Source organism: Rattus norvegicus, chromosome 17 (genome assembly GCF_021556685.1).
Source record: "Rattus norvegicus strain SHRSP/BbbUtx chromosome 17, alternate assembly SHRSP_T2T, whole genome shotgun sequence".
NCBI lineage: Eukaryota > Metazoa > Chordata > Mammalia > Rodentia > Muridae > Rattus > Rattus norvegicus.
In genome coordinates, this window is record NC_141550.1 from 88,057,587 (window position 1) to 88,075,252 (window position 17,666).

Below are 17,666 nucleotides of genomic sequence, written 5' to 3' on the forward strand. Positions count from 1 at the left end.
CACATAAAATAAATTGTCTTTAAAAAGAATAAATTAATAATGTGTATACTTACACATATACTCAGAAATAATTAGTATGATAACCCAGAAGAAATAGAGAATATATGTGCATGTGTATGTATGTGTGCAGAAATAAAAATTTTAAAAAATCAATCCCCCAATTAAAATACTGTTAATGCTACCTGACTTGTGCTGTAGACAGGTACTCACTGACGGCTTTACCTTTTAGCATCAGTCTTTACCCTTTTCTTAAAACTGGCTTTAGACTTCTGTAATCTGTGCACGAGAGAGAAATTATTATCATGTCACTATGGTTTGTTTTCTCAGAGTAACTATTTGGGGAGGGTTTGGCACTTTGTGCACAAGTAATGTGTAAGCAAACTATGAAAATAACTTTCCTTTTAATTTCTCTTGCTTTACATTCTTTTAATTTTAAAAATTTAATTGAGACCATATGATAGGTTCTTTTTCTCAGGCTTATTCTATTTTCTATAAATATCTAGCACGTTGGATAAAGTAAAGTGGAAAAAGCAAAAATCGGAAGGAGGTCTTCATCGTGACAGAACAGATTTCTGAAAGTAGAAAGACAGGGAAGGATAGCTTAGAAGGTCCGACTTGAGTTTGTTTGAGTTTGGCACGGAAATGCAGAGACTAAAAAGAGCTCCGTAAAATAAAAAGTTAGGGCGTCCCTGGGTGGGCTCGAACCACCAACCTTTCGGTTAACAGCCGAACGCGCTAACCGATTGCGCCACAGAGACTTTGGTGCTCGCGGTGGCTCCAGGAGAGGTTCTTACGACGAATAATAAAGGCGCTGTGATTTTTTTTTTTTTTTTTTTTTCCGCCCTCTGCCTGATTCCCACCAGAAGCAGTAATTTTACTACAGGTTCTTAATCCTTTTGAATCCCCCGTCCACTTACAAAGCATGTTGGAAAACTACGCCCCAAGATGGAGGAAAATTACAAGTCACTACGTGGATTAAAATACTGTTGCTCGCCCCTCCCCGCCCCCCAACCCCAGCCTGGAAGGCTCTGTTGCAGTAAGATGACAGTTTCTAATTAATTATCTTTTGTAAGGACTTGCAACTGTCAGCTTGCGGGCCCAGTTTTCCTTTTGTTTCTGTTTTGTGCGTTTCTTTGCCCGCTGAGCTTACGTTACTTACTGACTGTATGCGAGCCTTTTGTTTTTTAGATTCAGGTTTTTTATTAAAACACATATTCAAACCTCGTTTGCGTTTCGACCTTACTCAGTGAGATTGTCCCAGTAACACTTCGTTACAACGTGTCCCCGAGGCTTGCGGCCAATTGCTGAATTAATTGGTCCTTGATTCTCTCTGCTGAGACCTCTTCACCTGCATTTAAGTCACGCCATTAAACACGCTCCTCGCGGGCTTTTTGAAAAAGAAATTACAGAAGATTAAAAAAAAGAAAGATAGGACTTATGATTAGCTGGGCACATTTTAGCTCAGAATCATACTGCGTCCCTAGAAACATTCTGCAGGAAAACCTTTCCGTCCTGTGAAAGTTTCCTCGGTGCCTCTTCAATACTGTTCAGAAACGTAGTTTTGCTCCCATTGTTCCCGCTTCCAAGAAATAATATTTCCCCTCGAGAACTTGATATTTCCGTTTTTGTCACTAAATTGCTCTGGCCTCGAGCTTTCGGGGAGGGAAAACGCGGTTGGTACTGGGACTTAAAGAAGTTGTGAGCCGCCGTGCTTGAGGCCAACTAACGTTGAGTCCCCCGATTGCGTGACGACAACTTAAATTGGCTTCAGAACCATTTAGCAGCGAGGCAGCTTGAGATGTTAAACAGCTGGGAACTCACACGGAGCTGGACCTATCGGCTTTCAACACATTTTTAAGTGTGCCGGTGAAAAATCTGAATGTGAAACAAACTGGGAACCTTCCGGAGAACACTGACGGCATCTGTAAAAGTGCTGTTGACTTCAAACCTCATTCTTAAATTCATCTAGGCTAAAGCCAGAAAGAAGTGCTGGCTCTTTTTCTTCCAACTCAAAGTCAGGGGTTTTCCTCTTGCTATTGTTCTCGGGACTAGTTAGTTAGAACAGATTGCAACCTTGTACCTCACGGTCCCTCCATTAAACATTTACTCTCCTGCTGAGACTATAAACAAGAGTCCTGTTCACAGACACATCCTTACCTGCCATTTCTCTCCCTCACTCAAACATCACAGTTCTAACATTTTTCACCTCTAAAACGAGACAGGAGCCATCCAAGAGAAAAAATAATTCAGGGCAGAAAATGTCTGTGTTGAGAATTGCTGTGCTTTTGAAAGCTGCCTTCCAGCCTGCTTGTATTGTCGTTAACCGTTTAAATAATGGTTAGTTCAGTTTAGCCTTTTTGGGGTCCCTACATTTGAAAATACTTCAAAAGAAAATATAACTATTTTTTTCTTAAATACTGAATGGAACCACAACATCTTGTTTTAGGGACACCTGTTGCCAGCCCTGTTGTGTCCAAGATGCCCACTTAACTAAGAAGCAACATGTTGTCACCTGAATGTTGTGATCCCAGGCCTTGATATTTACACACAACTTTGAAGGTCCAATTAAATCTATAAAATTAGTTTTAGAAACATTTCCCCCCCTTAAATTTTACGATAACCTAAGAAAAGTGATTCTCACTGTTTCATTAGCAAGCAGGTCTTTAAAATTACCGACACAGTACAGGACTGGGCATTTTGTCCCTTTTTGTATATTGGACACCATTCAACTACAAATTCGCCTTTCCCAGGAACACGCCTATGAGCGAAGGCTGACTGTTCAGAGTCCTGTGCTAGACCTTAGTGCTTTGGAGCTCCTGAATTTGGGAAACAGCACAACTAAGTTGCTTAAAAGGAGTTGGAGTTGTGTTCTAAACAGCAAATTAAAACACTAGTTGGACTCATGTGCTTTAAGACACCCGTTAAAGGAGGACGCTAGCCAGACCTCACTGAGAGCAAGAAAGGCTGGAGACCTGCGTGAGTCACATTTTACACCTGATTTATAGAGACGCATTCCACTCACCCAACCCTTCCTTCCTGTGGAAGCCCAGCCTCCTCCGGGTCAGTTGGTCAGTTTGGCAGGCAGCTAGAGGCTTATGAGAAAAAGGGGTCTGTAGGTGACTGTTAGGTCCAGAATGCGTAAAAGACATAAGATATTTCAGAAAGGTCTTTGGATGTCATTTATTTTTTTAAAATCCTGTCACTTGGAAATTTCTGTGAAATTATTCAGATGTTGTCTTCATTTTGTTGTTAATAAATGATGATATATATGAGAAAAGGCAAAGAATGGGAAATATGATAATATACTGGCCAGACTATGTAGTGTCTCTCTCTCTCAAGTGAGGAAATTCCAAATCATTTTTTTTTTTACCAATAATAAACTGTTAACCCTAGCACCCAAGTGTCATTCTCCAATAGTCTGCATTTAACTGTTTCCAGGGCCACATCTGGAAACGGTGTTGGGACCTCTAACTTGCTTCGACACAAGGGGTCAGGAGATATCTCCTGGGAGACCTTGTGGTCAGCTCAGTAAGCCTGACAGGTTCTCCCTCAACTCCATCTCTTTACTGGAGATAAGCAAGGAAGCCACAGCCTCAGCTGTCACACACAGCAGAAGAGGCAGCGTCTGACAAAAGTCCTCCACTTCCCCATCCACACTGGAAAAGAACCACCCTGCCCTGCTGGCAGGCTGACAAACTTGATTTTATTTTCTCCTTAATTTTTATCTTTTCTTTTTCTTCTGACTCTCCTCCTCCTCTTCTTTGACCATGCAACACAGAGAGAAAGGCATACACACACACACACACACACACACACACACACACACACACACACACACACACAGAGAGAGAGAGAGAGAGAGAGAGAGAGAGAGAGAGAACACCCACCTTATTTAGCATGCTGCAAGGGATGGTCAATAACAAGAGAACTGTTCAAGTTTCCTGCCTAGCTTTTTAAAGCTAGTCTATTGACAATTAGACCCCGTGTACTGGTACACACCTAAAACTCCAATCTTTGGGTGGTAAAGGCAAGAGAGCTGGGCTCCAAGTCACCCTCAGCTACAGAGTGAATTCTAGTTCAGCCTAAGCTGTAAGAGACCCCGAATCTTCTTAAAAATTAGAATAAACTCTTTTTTTATTTGCTTCTACGAAGTCAAGTGAGCAGATACCAAAGACAGAGACTTCAGTAAAGATGAGGGCGGGTGTCATACAGACCCAGAGGAGAGGATGGACTCAGTGCAGTGCGGAGGGGTGGGGGTGGGGTGGGGAGAAAGCTCATTGACTCTATCCTTCTCCAGTGTCAGGGAATAAATCTTGCTTTGTCTAGTTCAGAAGTCTTTGGGAAAATAATACATGTTTTTTTCCCCTAAACTGCTAAACAAATATGTCACTTAAAATTTAAAGTTCCGCTTTAAAAAACAAAAATAAAGCCTTGATTTAAATAGAGGGTGTCCTTTCAATGCAACCCCAAATCTGCCAGGTGGTGGTGGCACATGCCTTGAATCCCAGCACTTAAGAGGCAGAGGCAGGAGGATCTCTGTGAGTCTGAGGCCAGTGGTCTACAGAGTAGGTTTCTGGACAGCCAGGGCTATACAGAGCAACTGTCTCAAAAACAAAACAAAACAAAAACCAACCCAAATCTAAGCCTCTAGTTGGGAAAAGCTCTAGGTAGATCCCCATGCAATCCTGGTGGCCGCTGGGTGGACTCAGAAGATGTGATGGAAGACCAGTGTCCCCAAGACACACAATTCCAACAAAAATTCAGGTTTGAAAAGTTCAGACAAACATCCTGGAGACAGCTTCCCTCCTTAAAGATATTTCCCACAGAATGGGCAGGAAGACTGAGTCAAAGTCAGTAAGTCACGAAGGCAGCCGTGCCTCTCTGACCACATGGCTTCCAAATGTTTGAACACAAATGAGCAGCAACATGGGATTTACGGCAAGGGCTGCAGTCTACATTTTAAGCAAGCTTGATGTAAAATTCGTAGATGACAAAGATAGATTTTGTAGTCTTACAAGATGTGTAGACTAGTGTTTGACTACTAAGTGCCATCATAGATTTACACGCTATCTCACCAACAAGATGTCTTAGAAGATGAGGTGACAGGAATAAGGCATTTTCCTGTGTCTTATAGGTTTTTGGGGTTTGGTTGAAGAGGGTATAACACAAAGTCCAGTATATGTTTAGCACTTGTGAGACCCTAAGTCTAATCCCCAGTGCGTGCACGCACACAGGTGCGGGCACAGACACACACACACACACACACACACACACACGCGCAACACAACACACACACGGTGAGTTAATTTTCCCTGGGACAATTTAAACACTGTCACATTCCTGGGATAGGAACCCAGGTTGAAACCCTGGCATTATCTCGAGCTTCTTTTATTTCTTATCTTGGTTAGTAGGTCACATCCCTACCAATGTGTCTCAACTTTGGCCCAGTCCCTTCCGTTCCATTACTGGCCCAGTCACTTTGTATCAGGCCAATAAATTTCATGTGTGCATTTCCCTACTAGAGCCTCTAGATGTGTACTAAAAACTGACACACTGTGGGAAGGTAAGTGATGATACGTTATAGCACCATAGGTGAAATACATGATACGCTGATGCATTGCATGTGTGTTTTATAATAAGCAAGCCCTAAGTATGCATCATTGTTGGGACCCCTTTTATTTTCTTTTATGAGTGTTGGGCATTAAATCCTGGGCCACACTAGGCTAGGTAAACACTCTACCATGAGCTACACCCCAAAACATGACATCCCGTTTATATAAGGCTGACGACAGTTTACATTTTTAATGTACAGTGGCTGAGAACACTGTAATCCAAGCAATTGGGAAGCTGAGGCTGGAGATTGAGGCCAGTCTGCATAATGAAATTTTACCAAAAGGAAAAACAAAACAAAACAAAAACAGACCCTTAATTTAAACTTCAAAGGCTCTGACTGACCCTTGGCTTCTGATCAGTCTTGGGCTTGAAATGCCCTTCTTTCTTCTCTTCTCCCCTCCCAGTGGTAAGTCCTTCAGTCTGCAGTGGTGGCCTCACTCCTGCAAAAGCCCTTCAGCTTCGCATCTGGGTAACCCTTCCTTCCTGTGGACCTCTGCACCTCCAGTTCCTTCCCCAGACTTCAACTACGGTGGCCTTCCTCAGTTCCCTTCCTCTGTGCCTGCTGAAATGCCACCTAACTAAGTGTGTTGGGTAATTTCAAGCAATCAGAAAAAAATAAATAAATAAAACAAAGATCTTAAACTTTTCCCCCCCATGGAAAACCAACCCATTTTCTAAGTTCCTAATATGAAACATACCATAAAAATCAGTGTAAGGCATCATCAGGAGACACAGGCCAGGTATAGTGTTAGTACTTAGAATTCTAGGGTTTGAGAGGGTCCTAAGTTCACAGCTAGTCTAGTCATAGAGTTCTAGGCCAGACTTTGACTCAAAAAACAACATTAAAAATCTACTAAGAATGCAACTCATGCAGGTGAGAGGACTCAGAGGGTAAGTGTTTGCCTCACAGGCCTGACAGCTGTGTCCTGGCACCAAAACCCACTTAACGAAGGAAGGAGAGAACTAACTCCATCAGCTTGTCCTGGAGAGCTCCACACACGAGGCGAAGCACGCTCAGCCACACACACAGCATACACACACCGTCGCATGGATGGTAAATACTTTTTAATTGGCAAGGACTTAACAGAAGAAGAATCTGAGTAAGTTACTTGTACAAAAACTTTTTAAACTTGAAAAAGTGTTTAGAGTTTAAGGTCTTACTGTTCCTGGAGGTAATTTTGACATTGTTGACAAAGTTACAGTGTTTCCTACCTGATTCATTTGTTCAACACTTTATACGGCTCTAGCAGTGACATAATTCCAAGTCCTTTGCAAATATTTACTCATTTAGATGTTAAAGGCTGGGCATATAGCTCAGCGACAGAGTGCTTGCATACCCCGTGTGAGGCTCTGGGTCCCAGGTCAAGTGCTCTGTCGTGTGCTATAACAACATTGTGAGGCTTTCCCATTATTATTATCCCTGTTTTACAGATTTTTAAAATTTAAAGGTTAAGTAACTCACAGAAGGTCATAAAGCTGGTTAGCAGAGCAAGAAGTCCAGACCAGCCATGCTTCTCTAGGTGCTCCAGACTACTGGGCTGCCTTGCCTCGTGTGTGTGTGTGTGTGTGTGTGTGTGTGTGTGTGTGTGTGTGTGTGCGCGTGTGTGTGTGTGTGTGTTCATGCGCGTGCCTGTGCATGTGTGTGTGCGTGTGTGTTGGGGATGAGATCCATGTCTTTCCCTACTACAGAAGCACGCACCTCTGATCCATATCTCCAGGCCTCTTTTCTTTTTTAAACTACAGAATGGCTCTCATGTAGTGTTGTCTTAGTTAGGGTTTCCACTGCTGTGAAGAGACACCATGACCAAGGCAGCTCCTATAAAAGAAAACATTTCATTGGGAATGGCTTACAGTTTTAGTTTATTATCATCATGGCGGGAAGCATGGCCGCATCCAGGCAGGCATGGTGCTAGAGAAGGAGCTGAGAGTTCTACATCTTGATCTGAAGACAGCAAAAAAGAGACTATGTTCTACCCTAGGTGGGGCTTGAGCATAGCAGACCTCAAAGCCCGCCCCCACAGTGACACACTTCCTCTAACAAGGTTACACCCCTAATAGCGCCACTCCCTATGTGCTAAGCATTCAAACACAGGAGTCTGTGGGGCAAACCTATTCAAACCACCACTTTCCACTCCCTGGCCCCCAAATGCTTGTAGCCATAACATAATGCAAAACGCATTTAGTCCAATAGAATTCCCCATAGTCTATCACGGTCACAACAATTTTTAAAAGTTCAAAGTTTAAAGTCTCTTTTGAGGTTCAGGTAATCTTTTTAATTGTAATCCCCTATAAAAATCAAAATCAAAAAGTAGATCACAGGCTTCCAATACATTATAGCACAGGTTATACATTACTTGTTCCAAAATATAGGGAATAGGGTGGGGAGCACAGTGAGAAAATCCTGGGCCAAAGCAAGACTGAAAACCAGCGGGGCAAACTCCAACCTCTCCATCTCCATGTCTGATGTCAAAGCGCTCTTCAGATCTCCAACTGTCCTTTATCGTGGTTGACTGCAGCACACTTCTTTTCCCTAGGCTGGTTCCTCTCCGCCTCAGCAGCCTTCCTCACAGGTATCTCACAGCTCTGGCATCTCTAAAATCTGGGAGTCTCTAAGGCAATCTAGGCTTCACCTTCGTAACTTCACACAATGGCTTCCCTGGGCCTTCAGGCAGGGACACCCTGCCACATGTCTGGCTTCAGCAGCTTTCCCAGGTTGGGAGGGAGATTCCATAATCCCTTCCTTCTATTCTTTATTCTAAAGCCAGAAACAGGAGGCCAAAGCTGCTAAGTTCTGCAGCTTGCTGGGGCTGGAACACAGCCTCCTTGTTCTAGTACATCTTCACCAGCTTTCTGTGTTCGACAATTCCCTTCATTGCATTATAGATCTTTATTAGTATGGCCACTACGCCTCAAAGTCAGGATCAAAGGCATGTGTCATCCTACCTCAAGGTCTGGATAAAAAGCCTACATCTTCCAGCCTCAAGATCTGGATCACAAGTGCAACTTCCATTTCTGGATCATTTGTAGATCATTCTAGATAGAGTCAAGTCGACAACTGAGAATAACCATCACAATGCGCCCCATGTCACCTTGACACACGATCATATCTCCTATGTCCAAATGAAGAGAATATCCCAGGTCCTAATAAAGCCTAACATAGTATAGCTATCCCTCACACCACTGCAAATGCATAAACAATAACCAGATCATATAATGCCTAAAATGGTATAACTGTCCCTGGTACAACTGAAAACACAGGGCGAATTTAACGTCCCTTTGGAAGGTTTGCGCAATGGGATCTTACCCCGGGGGTCACCGCTCCCTTAATTCTGTTTAATATCTTTTATCCGTGTGTCTCTTTGAACACAGGATTTAGCTCCATTCAACGTCAGGGTGTCCCTTAAATCCTTGAACCATATATTTTGTATTTTTCTTTCTCAGCTTGCTATATTTGATCAAAACACTTTTTCCAAAACACTTTCGGTAAGAGTGAACCACAGGACAGTCTAAACTAGGATGTTTGAGATTTCCTTTGCCAGGGCAATTAATTTAAATCTCTTCACCTTAGCCTCAGAAAGACTCTTTGAACAAGGGCAAGAAAAAAAAAGCTGCTTTCTTTGCCAGTGTATCACAAGAACAGTTACTAGACAACATACTAAAATTCTCTGAAATCTCTTGAGCCAGGCTTCCACAGTTCAAATTATCCTAAACACCACTGTCTTCCATGTTCCTAAAAGTGTGGTCCGTTAAGCCCCACTTAAAACATCCCATTGCTTTCCAAATCCAAAGTCCCCAGATCCATATTCCTCCAAACAAAAACATGGTCAGGCCTATAACCACAATACCCCAGTCCCTAGGGCTTTGAAGAGAAACCATGACCATAGCAATTCTTATGAAAGAAAACATTGGGGCTGGCTTACAGTTTCAGTCCATTACCATCATGGCGGGAAGCATGGCAGCATCCAGGCAGACATGGTGCTAGAGAGGAGCCAAGGGTTTTACATCTTGACCTGAAGGCAGCAAGGAGAGATTATGTTCCACACAGGGTGGAGCTTAAGCATAGAAGACCTCAAAGCCCTCCCCCACAGTGACACACTTCCTCTAACAAGACCACACCTCCTAATAGTGCTACTCCCCATGGGCCAGGCATTCAAACACATGACTCTCTGGGGGGGCCATTCCTATTCAAACCACCACAACTGTGCAACTAAATACCCATTAACAAGTTGGGACTTTTAAAAATATTACATTAATTTACAGAAGTTTGAGTTTGACATGGTTTTGAAGTTAAGACTTGCAGGAAAAGGTATGAAGACCTCTACCAGATTTTGCAAGTGATAATATGTTACTCTGCTGTCTTCCTCTTACTCTCTTTTACTTTCTCTCAAAGCAAAGTATTTTCCTGACACACTTGGAGTAAATATGAGGAGATACAGTGAGACCCGGTCTCACACACACACACACACACACACACACACACACACACACACACACACGCACAAAAAGCTTTAGCCAATACGCAAAGTAACTGAGTTGCAAAGGCTACAAATTGAATTCAGATTCTGCGGCCCAACTGCTAAAAATCTTGGGATTTATTTCCAAGAATCCTTCCATTCTGCTAAATCCTCAGTCCAAGTCTACAGACAGAATTAATAAAAGATTTTCCTAAAATTAATGATCCGAAGGGTTTTGCTTGGAGTTGAAGAACAACTTCCAAGTTCCAGTAACGTTGCACTTACTTTTGCTCCTGAGGCTGGCATTGGTACAGATTGATGCTAAATCTCACTGAACCTCACCGCACAGCCTCCCAGTTCAGCTGGGATGGCAGGCATGTGCTGCCATGCCCAGCGTAATTGATTGTTTTAAAAGGGTTTCATATAATATACAGAAGAAGAGATTGCCAAAGCCCACATCATTAGCATAAGGTGAGTTACATAAAAGGGCCCCCACAGGTGAGCATTTATACTTTTGGTTGTGAGCCTAGGCTTTAACGGCTGAGCCATCTCTCCAGCCCTGCGGGTGAGCATTTAAATCTGGATTTGTGAGTGTCATTTATTTTAGACAGGGTTGATGGAAAACTCTCCTTTCAAAGAAGTCTGAAAGAAAATCTGTAACCACATGTCTCTTGAATTATCGAGTCTTTCATTGGATAATAAGAATTTCTTGTGTGCCGCTCACTGGGCTACTTGTGGGCTTGAGTGCTGACTCGGGAGTGGGCATGGAGGTCTTGGGCTAAGAGACTGAAGAGCATACAGAGGCCAGTCATGGATAGGCTGAGATCATTCAGCAGGGGAAGAATAGTCACTTCCACCAACAGCACTAGAGCAGCTACAAACCCACAAGCGAACAAATGAAGGTGAATTCCTAACGTACACCAGGCACAAATATTAACTCTAACTGGACCAAAGACCAAAGGAGAAAATCTCAAAATATGAATTACTCCAAAGAAGGCACAGAGTTTATGTGTGCGTTTGTGTGTGAGTGTGTACATTTGTATATGTGCAAGGGTATACTGTGTTATTTTATGTGTATAAGTGTGTATGTGTGCATAGTGCATGGGCATGTGGGGGGAGGTGCAGGGCAGGGAGAGAGACCTTGGCTCAGGCAATGGTTTCTTAGACATGAAGAGTGTAGTCACAATTAAAAAAACAAAACAAACAAACAAACAAACAAAAAATTAAGCTGGAGACAGGGAAATGGTTTGGTAGCAAAAGCACTTACCTCACAAATCTAGTGGAATGAGTTCAGATCCCCAGAACCCATGGACACAGAGACATGAATCCTAGAAGCTCATGGACGGGCTAGCCTAGCATGTGAAGCAGTGCAGCCTTGTCTCAAGTTAAGTGACACTCAGTCATCCTCTAACATCCACATAAATACATGTAGGATGTAGGATGTGGGAGCACACACACACACACACACACACATACACACACACACACACATACACACACGTAATAGATAATGAATGAATAACATCAAAATTAGAAACTTCTATTGTAGTGAGAATTCTGAAATTTTTGTTTCTTTAAAAATCACAGAAATACTTCACAGCAGCTGACTATGATTTGTCTTGGGCTCTAGCAGGGGCATGTTTTTGTCAGCTGCATATAGTTTGGGTGAGTGTGTGATGTCTGGAATTCTGGGAACTTTTCAGAGGGTGTAAAAGGGCTAGAGTCCAAAAAAGGGGGGTTGGTGGTTATTGGTCATTTGGGGGAAGATGAATTTGTTAGTAGTCAAAGAAGAAACAAAAAGAGAGAAATTAGATTCAGGGATCTCTTTCTCTCTTTCTCCCCTCTTTCCTTTCTTTCCTATTTTCTGATAAGGGTTTAACCCACAAAGTAGCAACTATCGGTTACATTCTGTGCTTCATAAGACGCTGCCAAAATAATGAAAACTAAACCCAGGAGAGGAGAAAATGTTTGTAAGTTTTTTTGTCTGCTGAAGGGTTGGATCCAGAATACATAAAAGTAGGACAGAAGAATAAAAAGAAAATAATCCAATTTAAAAATGGGAAGAGAATATGTAGACATTCCTCCCAAGAGTTCCTAGAAATGACAGAAAAAGAGATATGTTCTTATGATTAGTACTAAAAGAAATGCGAGTTAAGTGATAACGAGAGAGCGCTTTAATGCTGAGATCATGGCCTAGCCACAGAGCTGGACCAGAGCTGACAAGGGAGTAGTGAGGCTGGCGTCCCCAGACACGGCTGACAGAGGTAGACTGTAACTGAACACAGGGTTACCATAGGATCCGTCAATTCTGCTCCTAAATCTGAAACTCCTAAAACCACTCCTAAGCACAAAAAGTGCGTGGCCACATGGAGAGGAAGATGGTAACTCTAAGGGCTGTATTGTACATTATCACCTGAAAGTGGGTACAATTCAGTTGTCCATCACTTAATGAATAGTCAGCATGGCATGCCCAGAGAAATGATACTATTTAACTGTTAAAAGGAAACAGTGTTCTGAAACATGCTAGAACCCGGACAAACCCCCAGAGTTTCGTGCTCACACTCTTTATGCCATGGGAATGGAGTCAGGTAGAGACTATGTACTGTGATCACATGTACATGATACATCCAGAATGGTCAGATTGATACAGTCAGAGAAGAGAAGCCAGGGAGGTGGAGCGGGGGTGGGGATGGACTGTTACTTGGTGTGTAGTCCCTTTATGGATGATAAAAGTTCTGGAATGGTTAAGGAGCTTTTTCTAAAACTTCATGATGGAGTTGGAAAGGATGAACTTTGCCAGGTGTGGTAGCACACGCCTTTAATCCCCAACACTGGGGAGGCAGAGGCAGGTGGATCTCTGTGAGTTTGTGGCCAGCCTGGTCTACATAGTGAGTTCCAGGATAGCCTGAGCTACCTAGTGAGACCCTGTCTCAAAACAGCAACAACCCAAACAAACAAAAAGCAAAAAAGCAAAAAAGTCAACATTGTGTTCTATGAATGACAAGTTAATAACAACAGGTAAATAAAGATGAAAATCAATCTTTACCTTTGAGCGATTTGCTGGCATGAAAAAGAAGGTAAGGAGAAGTGGATGGATTGTGCAAGGCTGGCTAAGGTAGCTGCACTCCGGTTTACAAATATATCCCCAGTTTGTTTTTCTACTTTGGGAATAGCTACCTCTGGCCCAAATACCAACATGAAACTTTTGCCTCTTCAATCCCCGGTGGTCCACAATAACAGGCATAGCGAGCCCGTGGGAGATGGAGACAGGAAGATTAGTAATTCAAGGCCGTCCTTCCTGTGAACGCAGAGTTCCAGGCCAGGCCGGGCTACGGAAGAGCCTGTTTCTAAACAAATAAACAAAAAAACCACAAAGAGAAAACAATTGCTTGGGCTGGTAAAGTGACTCAGTGGGTGAAGATGCTTCCCGTGCAACCCCGGAGACCTGAGTTTAATTTCCAGAATCCACACACTCCACAGAGATGTTCTCTGACTTCTTCAAACATGCCGCGGCACTGCACACATGTGCTAGCACACACACACACACACACACACACACACACACACACACACTCTCCTCTCTCTCTCTCTCTCTCTCTCTCTCTCTCTCTCTCGCACACATATGAGAGGTGAAGGGGGAAGAGGGTATGTACATACAGACAATAATAATAACAATTATTTTTTAATGATTTTTTGGTAATTCTTTGGGAATCCCTGTGCTGTCCGGCTAAGGGATGAAAGAGACAAGGTCATGGCCAGCCTCATCTTGTCTCACAGAAGTCAACAGGATGCCAGGGATTTGTATTTTAGGAAAATCACCTTTTCAGTGGGCTGGAATGTTGGTTGAAGGTTTAGTGGGAGATAAGAAGAGCACAGTTAGGGTTGGCCGTTTGGGAGAGGGATGCAAGGAAAGTGTGAAATGGAACTCATCAAGACAATGACACAATGCCTTAGGATGAAACACAGCCCAGGCAAGCAGGACTGCTCCTGTAAGTGTCCACACCACCGCCTCCCTCCCCAGCAACAAGCCAAAGCACTGTGTTCTGGAAATGGCTCCTTTCTCGCTGGTGCACTCTATCCCTGTCACAATTCTATAGCATCCGCTCTTTCGTGCATACTCTTGTCTTCTCCCCTCTAAGCCCTTAGCCTGTGGAGGGCGGAGGCTGTCTTCTTTCTCCCAGGCTGATCCCCCCTGAGTCACGAGTAGGTCAGTAGGTCTGTGATGGACGTGAACGCATCACGGAGGCTGTCGTTGCACCCCACAAAGAGGTCAATTAAGGCGGAAGCTAAGCACCACTCACTGAGCGAGAGAGTTAGTGACAAGACATCAGTTAAAGATGCCACAGCGCAGCCCTGGGAAAAGCTGACTCGAGGGTGTTGAGGAACAAACAGAGACAAGCAAGCTGTGATTTCTGGGTGGCTAACTCAGCCTTCTTTGTTCCAGAGAGCCAGCAGGAAAGGGTGTATGGGAGGGTTTGGAGGGAGGAAAGAAAGGAGGGGGAAAGATGTCATTACAAGTAAAGTAAATAATTTCTAAAGTTGCAATTCATTTGGGCTAATTATTTTTTAATTAAATCTTCCTCTACTTTTAATTGTATCATCAAAATGTTTGAAACCTTCCTTGGTGGCGTGGAGAGCCAGCCCCTGCATTCTTCCACAACACGCATCTAGACTATTCTCACACATACACAACATATGCAAATATTTATTTGTTTGTTTAAATGGGGTTTCCCTGGATAGAGCTGGCTGTCCTGGAACTCACTTTGTAGACCAGGCTAGCCTTGCTCTCACAGAGATCTGCCTGCCTCTGCCTCTGACATACCACTCAGCGAAGATACCTGGTAGTCTTCACTTATAAATGTTCCCATCCATCCCCACTGCACTAAGACGGGGGCTAAGGCACGGGCCTTCGGGGAAAATTGGATCCAACGGTATTCAGCACTTCGCAGCTTTTTTTTCATTGACTAAGAATAAATATTCTCACTGTAAATCAGTTTTAAACGCATTTTTCTTCTCATTAAATTGGCTCAGAAAACAAGCAAACTTACCACATGGAGACAGCACCACAGCGGAATGTCTACTATTCCTTTCGGCTCTCACACAGCAGACACTAGGGGATACTGTGTGCTTGGCCACGGTACATGTGAACTGCACCACAGGGGTGTTATTTCTTGGGAGAGGAAGTGTATCATTTGTTCGTTGTTTGTTACGTGAATGGGCATCGACGTTAAAGGAGCTGTTGCCTCTCTGGGAGTCTTTCTAATTCCTCTTCCTTCTTTCCATTTCTCCGAGAGGAAATCATTTTCTTTTGAAGTCAATATGTGTCTGTCCTGTTAGTTGCTTCATTTGTGTACAGCCTTACCCACATCTTTCACTTATGAAATCTTTATCAATTATTAATTTTTCTACATAAGTTATTTATACACTCTAAATATTAATCCCTTGTCAAGTACATGCCTTGAAAAGACCATCTCAGTTTATCTTTTAATTTTCAGGCTGTCTCCTGTCATATTAAAGGTATTTTAAAATTTTAAATATGATTCATTTTGTCATTTCCCCTATGGGTTGTGCATTTTAATGCTTTGTTTAAGACATACTTCCCAGGCTTGAGCTGTAGCTCAGGGTAGTATGTTTGCTCAGCATACACAGGCTCTTGAGTTGGACCCCTAGTGTGGCAAAAGGAAGGAAGGAAGGGAGGGAGGAAACATGGAATGAAAGAAAGAATTCCCTATGCTTATGAAGAAACTCTACGTTCATAATCACCATTCTTAAAAATTCTTTATATACATGTGTCTCTGTGTCAGCATCTACACACGTGTACAGAAGCCAGAAGAGGGCATGGGATGCACAGGTGGTTATGACCCAGCTGGCGTGGGTGCTGGGAACCAAACTCGGGTCCTTTGGAACAGCAGCCAGCACTCCTAACCATCTCTCCAGCCTCGTAATCGACATTTTTCTTTAGTTGGCATTTAATGGATCTGAAATTTAACTTGTTTGTAGGGGAAGATAAAAATTTAATATGAGCGTTTGCTTTTTAAATGAGGGAGACGAACTTGCTTGTGACCTGTAAATGCTGATTTAAACTATGTCTGTCTGCATACTACCTCGAGGACTTTTAATACTTCTCATACTCAGCAGACGTGTCCTGGCCACATTTCCGCAGCAGTGTGGACTGCTTAGATCATACACAGAGTTGGCCTTTTAAAGTCATCTGAGCTGTGCTTAATTTTTACAGCTTCCGGCAGGAAACATCGTCTCAATAGGATTAACTTGATCTAAGTACTGAATTATTCAAATTATTAAATAAAGGCAATTATTCAAATGAACTTACCATCTACCAGGAGAGATGCACAGAAGACATTTTAGTCTACTTTCCAGGATTCTGACCGTCAGGTTCTTACATCAAAAGAGTGCTTGCTGCCAGCTTTTGCATCTGTGGTTTGAACTTAAGTTTACCAAGGCCTGGTTGCAGTGCTAAGGCTTACACCAAGACCTGTGAGCTTTCTCCTCTCTTTTATAAGTAGTCTGGAAAGAAGTACTGAGAACCTGATTTTAATTGAAGGCAATGAATGTAAACCAAGGAAACTTTTTTTTTTAAGGAGACACTATAATTTCTGCTAAGAATAATTCTCCTTGGTTTTTGTTTTGTTTTGTTTTGTTTTGTTGTTTTTTTTTTAAGGAGAGTCTTGAAAATTTGATCTTTCAAATATTTCCAGGAATTCCAAAGTCTATCACACAAAGGAGGGATACCTTCATTTTGTTCTGGAGGCTCTGGCTCTGCCAGTGAGGGAGACTGAATAGAATGTTCTCGAAAATGTGAATCTGGAAGGTTAAAGTATAGTTGGGAAGGTGAGTTATTTTATTTTCAGTTTCTACACTTAGACCAACTTCCCCCATTATGACTGAAAGAGGTGCGGAGGACAGCAACTGAAGTCCACATTTCTCTTGACTTGGAATGCTTCTATCATGTGGTTGAAATAGAACCAAGGAGGACCCAGCTCAGCTACCCCACTGCCCGGGAAACACCTCTTCGATGAGACTTTTCAGGAAGACACTTGGCTGCAGCCCAGAGACTTCAAAATCACACTGCTTCTTAGGGGACTCCCCACTGACCACCATTTAGGAATAATTTTAATCCAAAAGCAGCAGTCTTGGTGGGGGGGGGGGGCTGGGGGGGGCGATGAATATAAAACTTGAGTAATTTAAAAGAAACTTTAATCCTTAAACACTTAACCACCTTACTGCTTGAGAGTCCCCACGTCCAGCGGGAAAACAAACACGAATTATTAACGTCTCTGTCTTCGTTGCAGTTCTCTCTACAGATCATCATCACTGCAAGTCTGTCAGGAAAGACGACTCGATTCCTAGCCTATTGAAAACCAGTACAAAACTCTAGCTGCGACAGAAGAAAGCATGGGAGAAAGACAGCTAACTAGAAACAGAAAACAGAGAGACGGAGGGAGAAACGGAGGGAGGGAGGGAGGGAAGGAGAGATACAGACAGGCACACAGAGACAGAGGGGAGGAAGAGTCAGAGAGTCTGACAAGAGTCAGAGAGAGAGAGAGAGAGAGAGAGAGACAGACAGACAGACAGACAGAC

The 17,666-nt window shown here is 43.0% G+C and overlaps 1 non-coding gene across 1 annotated transcript; it reads right to left on the bottom strand.

Annotated features, from left to right (window-relative positions):
• Positions 1-684: 684 nt before the first annotated feature.
• Trnan-guu13 (transfer RNA asparagine (anticodon GUU) 13) lies at positions 685-758 on the bottom strand. The gene has a single exon. It is a non-coding gene; the product is annotated as a tRNA-Asn (tRNA).
• Positions 759-17,666: the final 16,908 nt, after the last annotated feature.